Source organism: Schistocerca serialis, chromosome 1 (genome assembly GCF_023864345.2).
Source record: "Schistocerca serialis cubense isolate TAMUIC-IGC-003099 chromosome 1, iqSchSeri2.2, whole genome shotgun sequence".
Taxonomy (NCBI): Eukaryota; Metazoa; Arthropoda; class Insecta; order Orthoptera; family Acrididae; genus Schistocerca; species Schistocerca serialis.
In genome coordinates, this window is record NC_064638.1 from 639,661,896 (window position 1) to 639,672,945 (window position 11,050).

The window sequence follows — 11,050 nt, forward strand, 5'->3', positions numbered from 1 at the left end:
CTCTTGCCGCTTGTGTACTTTACACACGACCAGAATTTCTTCGGATTTTCTACCAAATTTCGAGACAATGTTTCATTGTGGAACATATTAAAGGCATCTCGCATTGAAGTCCGTGCCAAATTTCGCGCGTCTGTAAATTTTAGCCAATCTTCGGGATTTCGCGTTCTTCTGAACTTCGCATGCTTTTTCCGTTTCCTCTGCAACAGCGTTCAGACCTGTTTTGTGTACCATGGGGGATCAGTTCCATCTCTTACCAATTTATGAGTTATGAATCTCTCAATTGCTGTTGCTACTATATCTTTGAATTTGAGCCACATCTCGTCTACATTTGCATAGTCAGTTCGGAAGGAATGGAGATTGTCTCTTAGGAAGGCTTCTAGTGACACTTTATCCACTTTTTTAAATAAAATTATTTTGCATTTGTTTCTGGTGAATTTGGCAGAAACTGTATTGAGCCTAGCTACAACGACCTTGTGATCACTAATCCCTATATCAGTCATGATGTTCTCTATTAGCTCTGGATTGTTTGTGGCTAAGAGGTCAAGTGTGTTTTCACAACCATTTACAATTCACGTGCGTTCATGGACTAACTGCTCGAAATAATTTTCGGAGGAAGCATTTAGGACAATCTCGGAAGATGTTTTCTGCCTACCACCAGTTTTGAACAAGTATTTTTGCCAACATATCGAGGAAAGGTTGAAGTCCCCACCAACTATAACCGTATGAGTGGGGTATTTATTTGTTACGAGACTCAAATTTTCTCTGAACTGTTCAGCAACTATATCATTGGAGTCTGGGGGTCGGTAGAAGGAGCCAATTATTAACTTAGTTCGGCTGTTAAGTATAACCTCCACCCATACCAATTCGCACGGAGTATCTACTTCGACTTCACTATAAGATAAACCACTACTGACAGACACAAGCACTCCACCACCAATTCTGCCTAATCTATCTTTCCTGAACACCGTCCGAGACTTCGTAAAAATTTCTGCAGAACTTATTTCAGGCTTTAACCAGCTTTCTGTACCTATAACGATATCAGCTTCTGTGCTTTCTATTAGCACTTGAAGCTCAGGGACTTTCCCAGCACAACTACAACAATTTACGACTACAATTCCGACTGTTCCTTGAACCAAGCACGTCCTGTATTCGCCATGCACCCTTTGAGATTGCAGCGCACCCCGTACTTTCCTAAGGTCTTCTAACCTAAAAAACCGCCCAGTCCACGCCACACAGCCTCTGCTACCCGTGTAGCCGCCATCTGAGTGTAGTGAACTCCTGACCTATTCAGCGGAACCTGAAACCCCACCACCCTATGGCGCAAGTCAAGGAATCTGCAGCCAACACGGTCGCAAAACCGTCTGAGCCTCTGATTCAGACCCTCCACCCGGCTCTGCACCAAAGGTCCGCAGTCTGTTCTGTCAACAATGCTGCAGATGGTGAGCTCTGCCTTCATCTCGTAAGCAAGACCAGCAGCCTTCACCAAATCAGATAGCCGCTGGAATCCAGAGAGAATTTCCTCAGATCCAAAGTGACATACGTCATTAGTGCTGACATGTGCCACCACCTGCAGCTGGCTGCACTCTGTGCTCCTCATGGCATCCGGAAGAACCCTTTCCACATCAGGAATGACTGCACCCGGAATGCTCACAGAGTGCACACTGGATTTCTTCCCCTCCTTAGCCTCCATATCCCTAAGGGACCCCATTACACGCCTAACATTGGAGCTCCCAACTACCAATAAGCCCACCCTCTGCGATTGCCCGGACCTTGAAGGCTGAGAACCATCCTCTGAGGTGAAACAGGGCAGGCAGCTGCATCTGGCTCAGCCAGAGACAGTACCTGAAACCTGTTTGTCAGACGCACCGGGGAGGCTTTCTGATCAGCCTCCGGGGACGTCTTTTGCTGCCTGCCATGCCTTGGAACGAACTCCCAATCAACCACAGGCGAGGGCTCAGCCCCACTGCAGGCAGCAACTGGGGCAACCACAGTGGTAGACCGATCTGGGGACAGATGGGACGAGGTTGACATCCCCGTGATACCCAAGTCCGGCTCCCCACAGTGGTGCCCATTGGCAACAGCCTCAAGCTGCACGACCGAAGTCAGCACCGCCTGCAGCTGTGAGCGAAGGGATGCCAACTCAGCCCTCATCCAAACACAGCAATCACAGTCCCTGTCCATTCTAATCGATGTTGAACAGCAGTTACTGAAACACGAGTCCGTGCCTAGATAATGCAAGGGAAACACGCACAGAATGTATGAACTGACCTGTACAAATTCCTAACGACTGCGCTACAATCTGCCTGAATTTACGATTACAGTAACTAAAACTCGAAATTACACCTCCTATACGAAACTCACATGCAATTTAAGTAAGAATCTACGAAGTAAACACAGAAAAGAAGCTATGTAGGTATGTATGTTGTGCAAAAACAAAACCTACTTACTAAAATGTCAAGCTTATGCAAGGCCATGACTATCCTTAGTTGATTACAGAGACAGAAGGAGTAACATATCACTTTATAGATAGATGTATGTTACCCCTCAAGGGTAACAGGCATGGTCCATATTCCTAGATTTCTGGAAATCGTTTGACAAGGTTCTCCACAGCAGGCTGTTAACAAAAATATGATCACATGGATTAACTTCCAAAGCATATGAGTAGCTCGAAGATTTCGTAAGTAATAAAACCAATTTTTTTGTCCTCAATGGTGAGTGTTCATTCAGAGACAAGAATATCTTCAGGAGTGCTCTGGGGAAGTGTGATAAGACCAATCCTATTCTTTATATACATAAATGATCTGGCGGACAGTGTGAGCAAAATATGTGGCTGTTCTCTGATGATGCTGTGGTGTAGAGGAAGATGTTGTCACTGAAAGGCTGTAGGAGGATACATGGTGACTTAAAAATTTTCTACTTGGTGGGATGAATGGCAGCTTGCCTGAAATGTAGAAAAATGTTAAGTTAATGCAGATGAGTGGGAAAAACAATCCCCTAATGTTTGAATATAGCATTAGTAGTGTACTTCTTGACACAGTCATGTGAATTAACATTGTAAAGTGATATGAAATGGAACAAGCACGGTTGGATGGTAATAGGGAAGGTAAATGGTCAACTTCAGTTTATTGGGATAATTTTAGGAAAGTGTGGTTCAGCTGTGAAGTTGACTGCATTTAAAACACTAGTGTGACCCATTCTTAAGTACTGCTTGAGTGTGTGGGATTGGATTAAAAGTAGGTGTTAAAGAAATTCAGAAAGGGGCTGCTAGATTTGTTACCGGTAGGCAAGATCAGCACATAAGTATTACGTAAATACTTCATTACTCAAATGGGAATATCTGGAGAGAAGATGACTTTTGTGAAAACACAATTGAGAAAATGTGGAACTGTCATTTGAATTTGACTGCAGAACAAGTCTACTGCCACCGGCCGATGTGGTCGAGTGGTTCTAGGCACTTCAGGCTGGAATTGCGCAACTGTTACGGCTGCAGGTTCGAATCCTGCCTCGAGCATGGATGTGTGTGATGTCCTTAGGTTTAAGTAGTTCTAAGTTGTAGGGGACTGATGACCTCAGATGTTAAGTCCCATGGTGCTCAGAGCCAAGTCTACTGCCACCAACATACATTTTGTATAAGGATCACAAAGATAAAGATTAAGGAGATTAAGACTCATACTTAGACATACAGACATTAGTTTTTCTCTCACGAGTGGAATAGAACAGAAAATGACTACTAGTGGTACAAGCTACCCTCCAGTATGCACCATACAGTGGTTTGTGGAGTATGTATGTAATGGTAGATGTAACAATTCCATACTCAAGAAATTCAGTGATGTACCTTTCATACAAGAACAAATAATTATGGAACTTGGAATTTAAATATTGCTCTTCCTGATTTTATGTTAAGCAACATCACAGTTGGAATGACACAGTAACGGATGAAGTGAGAGAATTCTCTTATGTAGAAAGCAATGCATTTTTCTGGACCCCAGTTATTCTATCAATTTCTTAATGGACTTTGGCCTCTTGCCTTATATAAATATAACAATAAATGTCAGAGAAACAGTTGTGTATTGGATACTTGAGTTAATTCTCATTGTTTGTTGGACAGAAAACACATGTTTATTGTAATGGAATAGTACAAGACAATTTACTGAAAGTACTCTCCTTTGGCAGCTTTGACCTTCTCCCACTTCTTGGGGAACAAATTGATTCCACAATTAAAAATTCAATTTCTTTTGAGGTGAACTGCACTTTGAACTAGTTTTCAAGATCATTAAAAAGTGTCAAGTGTTGTTCAGAATGGACTGAAACAAATGATAATCAGAAGGGGAAATGTCTGTTGAATATGGCAGGTGGGCTAAGTCATCCTGTTGAAGTCTCTTTAAGGTTTCCTTCACTCAGTTTGCAACATTTGGTTTGGCATTGTCATGAAGCAGAGTGACTGTGTCATGTCTCTGATCATACTGTGGGCCTTTGTCTTTAGGGACAATGAAAAGACTGTTAGGAACTGAGCTTTTGGCCAAAGAGCACGCGTGCGCGCGCGCACACACACACACACACACACACACACACACACACACACACACACACACACACTCACACACACACACTGTTATACCTTCACACAAGCAGGCACACCTCATGCACATATGACCGCTATCATCAGACGCTCTGGCCAGATTGCTACTTTTGTTCAAGGCTATAGCTGCAATCTCAAATGGAGCAGGGGAGTGAGAAGGATAGCAAGATATGGGTGGGGGAAGAGAAGAGTGCTGCCTGGCAGAGCATGCCGAAATTAAAAGGTGGCAGGACAAGTGTGCCAGATGCAGTGTTGGGAGGTTGTGGGGAAGACAATTTTGGAGGAGGGGGGAGGGGGATCAAAAACAGGAAGTGCAAAAGCAGAGGAGCAGAGTGGATAAAACATTGAAGAGTGTGTCAGCAGAGACAGATATGCAGACAGATATGCAATGAGGGTGAGGAGATGGGACAGAGGGGGTGGAAACTGTTGTGTGTGTGTGTGTGGGGGGGGGGGGGGGGCGGGGGATGTGAAGGTAATAGGCTATCATACATTGAGGCCAGGATAATTTCAGGAGCAGAGAATGTGTTGTAAAGATAACTCCTATCTGCACAGTTCAGAACAGTTAGTGGTAGAGGGGTGAATCCAGATGGCCCAGGGTGTGAAGTAACCATTGAAACTGAGCATGTTATCTTCAGCTGCATGTAGCACCACAGTGTGGCCCGCTTTGCTTTTGGTCACAGTTTGGCAGCGGACAGTCATCCTTGCAGCAGATCTGGTATACCCGTGGCTGCTTTCATGTGTGCCCTGGCCTCTGAAGGCATAGGATAATCCTATGACAGAAATGGAATAGGAAGTGCTGTGTCGGTGAATTGAACAGGTCTTGCACTTGGGTTTTCCACAGGGATGTGATCTCTGTGGCAAAGGGCTGGGATTGGGAGTGGCATAGGTATGGACTAGGGTGCTATGGACGTAGGGTGGGTGATGCAACACCACTTTATTAGGGGCGGGAATGATCTTGGGTAGGATGTCTCTCATTCCAGTGCATGATGATATATAATCAAAGCCTTGTGAAAGGGTGTGGTTCGGTTGTTCCAGACCAGGGTGGTACTAAGTGATGAAGGAGGTTCTCCTTTGTCGCTGGTTGCTGGGGGAGATGGGAGACTGAGAGTGGTTGGGGATAAGCCACAAGAAACCTGTTTGCAGACTAGGTCTGGAGGTTAGTGCCTGTCTGTGAAGAACTTTGTGAGACCTTCAGTATACTGGGCAAGGGTGTTCTTGTCACCGCAGATATGTGTCTCGAGGTGGCCAGCTGTATGGTGGGGATGTTTTGATATGAAAGCATGGTAACTGTCAAAATTCAGGTCCAGGGGTTTGGAGTTTTGGGGGGCTGGGAATGTTTCCACTAGGTAGCCGATAAACAGGTTGGTAAGGAGGGTGCCCTGTGGGTTCCCATGGCTGTGCTGCACATTGGTTTGTGTGTCATCCTTTCAAAGGAGAAGTAGGTATTTTTGATGTGGGAGACTAGATTCTGGGCAATTGATTGGAGATATTCATCAGTGAGGGCCAAAATTCTTTCAGTAGAGGCACAATTACCAGCTACAATGGGATGTCCATAATTATTGAGTTTATGTAGAAGGCTTGTGTAGGGTGTCATAGGTATGAGGTGGTAAATGGATTCAGGGGAGATGTTGTGGGAAGGGCCTAAGGCTTTAAGCAGGGATTGGAGGTTATGTTGGACCTGTGGGATGGGATCACTGTCAGAATTTATAGGTGAAGGAGTCAGACAATTGGCAGAGGCATTGTGCCAGGTGGTCAGTGCAATTCATAATGACAGTGGCGGAACCTATGTCTGCTGGTTGGATGGTTAGGTGAGGATCTGTTTTGAGGCTTTGTGTGGCTGTGCTTTTCTCTGCTGAAAGGTTGGTGACCATAGGAAGGGACTCAGGAAAGAATGTTGAGGTCAGATTGGAGGTCAGGAATTCCTGGAAGGTGACCAGGGGTTTTTAGGTGGGAGGTGAGAAGGATCATTGTTGCATGGTGGCAGAACTGGCAGAGACAAGGTTCAGTGTTGGGATTAGGTTGGCTCTGGCTAGAGGGACTGGATAGCAAAAAAATGTTTCCATTGCAGGGATTGTGAGAAGGAGAGTACATCTTTGACAAGTCCAACCTGGTTAAATTTAGGTGCAGGGCTTAAGGTGAGGCCTTTGAATGATACTGAAACTTCTGTGATTGTTGCAGCTCTGATTTAGTGGAGTCTTGGTAGGGAGTTTTTGGGGATGTGGCAAGTTGAGTAGGTCGGGTAGGCAGAGTCTGGGCATTATGAGGGGTTAAGGAGGAGGATCACTGTGAGCCGGGTAGTGATTAGATAGTGGTGCCCCAGGATGGCAGTAGGGTGTCAGTAGGTTGGATAACTCATGAAGGTGGTGTCTGGAATGCTCTTCCAGGAGCTGGACAGCAAGGGATTCAATTTCACGGATGAGATGTATGTAGGACGGATTACACAATAGCAGTATCTTGCGGAGGGAGTAGAGGTGGTTCTGGAATGCCTGTGCTATGGAGATGTGTTTTTGTAGTACGAGGTTTGTAAGGGACAGAGACTGACATAATCTGAAAAGTTGAAGATCATTGTGGAAGGAAGGATGGGAACCAGAAAAAGACTTTTTTGGTAAGGTTGTTTGTGATGATTCTGTGGTTTAAGGAAAAGAATGTGGAACTGGGTTTTGCCAAGGAAAGAGATTCTTTTCTGAGCTGGTGTAGAGAAATGGAGAAGCGATCCATATGGCGGGGGTGGGTTGAGGAAACAGGAAATGGTGTAGGAAATGAGCATACAAAGGTGTTATGTGTTTCTGGTGATGTTTTGATAAAAGAAAACATGCAGATATATGCAAAAATAAGCACATATAAATGAAAATACATTACAAAAACGAAAACACATAAAATACTCGCGACAAAATATGTAAAAACATACAAAAATGTGGGAAAGAAAGGATGGAATGGATGTGGTTTGAGAATATGTGTGTGTTGGGATAAGGGGAGAGAGAGGGGATTGGATAGGTTGAGGCTCTCAAGTTCATACGGCACAGGTAGATGTGGAAGATGATGCACGAAAATACACAAGGATGAAGGAGGAAATGGGGTGAATAGGAATAATTATAATAATCAGTGATAACAATTTGGGACATGGGAAACTGCACCAGCAATCCACATGGTCATCACAACCATTTGTTGTGTGTGGTTCAGACCATTGATGAAGTGTGGCTCAGATGTCAGAGCAGGTGCAGTTTGGAAGGAGATGAAAAAACACATGAAAGAAGAGAATGGACAGACAATGGTAGAGTAATGCTTTACAGAATAGTAACAAAGGAAAGCATCTCAGGGTTGTTTTATAGAAGAAAAGCTGTTAGACAAAATCAAACAATGGGAGATCCAGATTGGAATATCAACAATTATGAAACAGATAGACTGCTGCTCACCATGTAGATGACACAGTGAGTTCCAGACAGACTCAACAAGGAGACTAATACACACTGGGATTTCAGCCAAAGCCTTCACACACACGTGATGAGCGGAGAACCAGTAGGGCAAAGGGGTGGGGATGTTGGGTGGACAGTGAATGAAGGAAGTAGCTGGTATCTATGATGTGGGATGGTAGATGTTGGCTCTGGCTGAAGGGACTGTTGGCAAAGAAGTGTTTCCATTGCAGGGATTGTGAGAAGGAGTGTAGGTCTTTGACGGGTCAGATATTGTTAAATTTGGGAGTAGTGCAGGAGATGATGCCTTTGGACAGAACTGAAACTTCTGTGGGCCTGAGAATTGTGGCGAAAGGTTAACAACATTTTCCATGACTGTTTTGGCTGTGGGTGTAGTGTTTTGTTAATAGGGAGTTTTGGGGGATGTGGCAAGTTTCATGCAGGATGTATTTTGTCACTCGAGTCAGAATTATTGTCCTTCGGTTGTTGAAACCAATCTGTACACACTGTTTCCAGCAGAGCATGTTTTCCATACACTTCCACTAGCAAATGATGACTTTCCGTATCAGTTTTCTTGAGATGAAAGCAGAAGTGTGACACCTCCCACAAATGCTGTTTTGGGGACCCAAACCTGACATGTTCAAGGCACTAAATAAGTATACTCCTTTCGGTCCATTCGAAAGGTACACACAGATCTGAAAACCTAATGTTTCTATAGTTAAATAGGTCTCATGTCACAGTTTGCTGTACTGCGCTAGTACAACTACTGCCCTCTCTTCATCAACAGTGAGAATTAATTGAAGCTCCTATTATATAAACACCTTCACAAGACAGTATAAACAGTAGTAAAGTGTGTGATGTAAGATAACCTAAGCAGTTACAAGTTCTGACATACCATGAAGTACAATTCTGCGAAAAAAATTAGTACCGTTGGAAATATGACGTTGGTTTTGATCCAATAACTTTGTATCCCACCTAGCAGATAGTAGATGTACTGATATTGAATCAACACTATCCACTAACAGATAGAATAGTGGCATAGCTACCCGAGTGCCATCTGTTTCTACCCTTCAATAGGAAATGCTCATAGCCAGAAGGCTCAGTGTGGTGGAAGCATGTGAAATGAGCAGGCGGCCATGGCATCGAGATGCAATCGTGCTTCCTACAGCCAGTTGATCAAGTTTGAAAGGGGTCAAATCATGGCCTTCTGAGAGGCAGGATGGTCCTTTTGGAGAACTGCCGTGCAAGTATCAGTGGTAATGTGAACATTCTCATACCCATAGACAGACACCCACTGGGATCATTCTATTGTAAGAGGAGCTGTGGTGGATCATACATCTACCACAGCACAGATAAGAGGACTTGTGAGTGCAGATGTGTCAACATAAACTGTTGCGGACTGGTTATTAGCAGTGGGACCATGGGCATGCACGCCTCTGCCTATCTTCCACTCGAGTCACAGCATCGACATGCATGATTCGAGTGATGCCATCAGAATATCTGTCACTCAAAGGATGAAATGGCATGCCATGGTGTTCAGTTGTTAGACCCATTCTTTTGCTGTTCTTGCAGTAGGAAGGTGATCAGTTGTTCTGACAAGATAATGCCATCAGAATATCAGTTGGAGGATGAAATGGCATACCATGGTGTTCAGTCATTAGACCCATTCTTTTGCCATTCTTGCTGTAGGAAGGTGATCAGTTGTTCTGACAAGATAATGCTTGCCCACACACTCCTCATGAAACTGAAAATGCTCTGCAAGACGTGCAGCAACTTCCCTGTCCACAATGTCCGGACTTGTCTCCAGTTGAGGACATGTGAGATATGATGGTATGAGAAGTGACTTATGCTACTTGTTGGCCAACCGTTCTGACAAAACTATGTGAACCATTTGACAAAACTATGTGAACCATTTGAGCAGGCATGGAATAACGTATCCCATGACAGTATACACCATCTGTGCAATCAAATGGACTGGATGCCAGATGCAGCACCTTTATTGCCGCTTGTGGAGGCTACACCACATGTTAATATGGGTGTTTCAGCATGGGTCGATACCTGGTAATTCAGAACTGCTTCTGATATTGATCTATAAATGTAATCATTTCATGTGATACATGTGCACTGTTGCAACAATAAATCTTGAGAGAATTGTAAACCTCTAAAAGGGTGTTTTTTTTTTTAACCCAGCTGTATATATTGATACAAGGTATCTTGTATAAACTCAGAGGACTGGGCAAACTATGTCCCATTTAAAAACAATTTCGACACCAGATAGCACTGTATTACATTCACAGAGCTAAAGATGGGTCACCTTGTAAATCTTTGTCACATTGCTATACTGTAAATTTCAAAAGTTGCATTATATGTTACAATTAATAAGCACTTCTGGATACATAACAGACAATTATGAAGGCAAATATGAAACAACTCAAATTCTGTTGTAATATAATACCTATAGGTCCCATCCGCGAAGTATGTGTTACCATGGAAAAAAATAAATAAAATAATTTTTGTATTCATTGCAAAATGTGGCCTGAGTATATTTACTCACTGTTATTGATCTTAGCATAGTAACTACTCTTTGTTTTACACTCCCATTTCTGACCACTTCCATAGTGATCATCCTGCTGCAGTGTGTATTGAAATAGAGTGGCACAACTGAAACCTTATCCTCCTCGTAGTTGTTGAGTTGTTGGTTCATGATATATTCCCAGCCGACCTCTGTCACCAGGTTGGCACATGTGCAGTAAGAAAAACCATAATTGCTCTGAATTGTAGCATGTAACATGGCAGTGTGTAACTTAACTATGTCAGTGTGTGAGAAACAGATTCAAATTAGAAGAGTTCATCCAAACACCAAACGTAAAGCACCCTTTGCTTCAGCATGACAATGCCATACCATGCATGAGCATGGGAACATCTTCCATACAGTCTTGAATTGCCCCATCCAATTTTCATCTGTTTACAAAACTTAAAGAACACCTTCGAGGACTTCACTTTGATAGTGGTGAAGTGATGCAAGCAGAGGTGGGATACTGGCTCCATCAACACAGTTAAA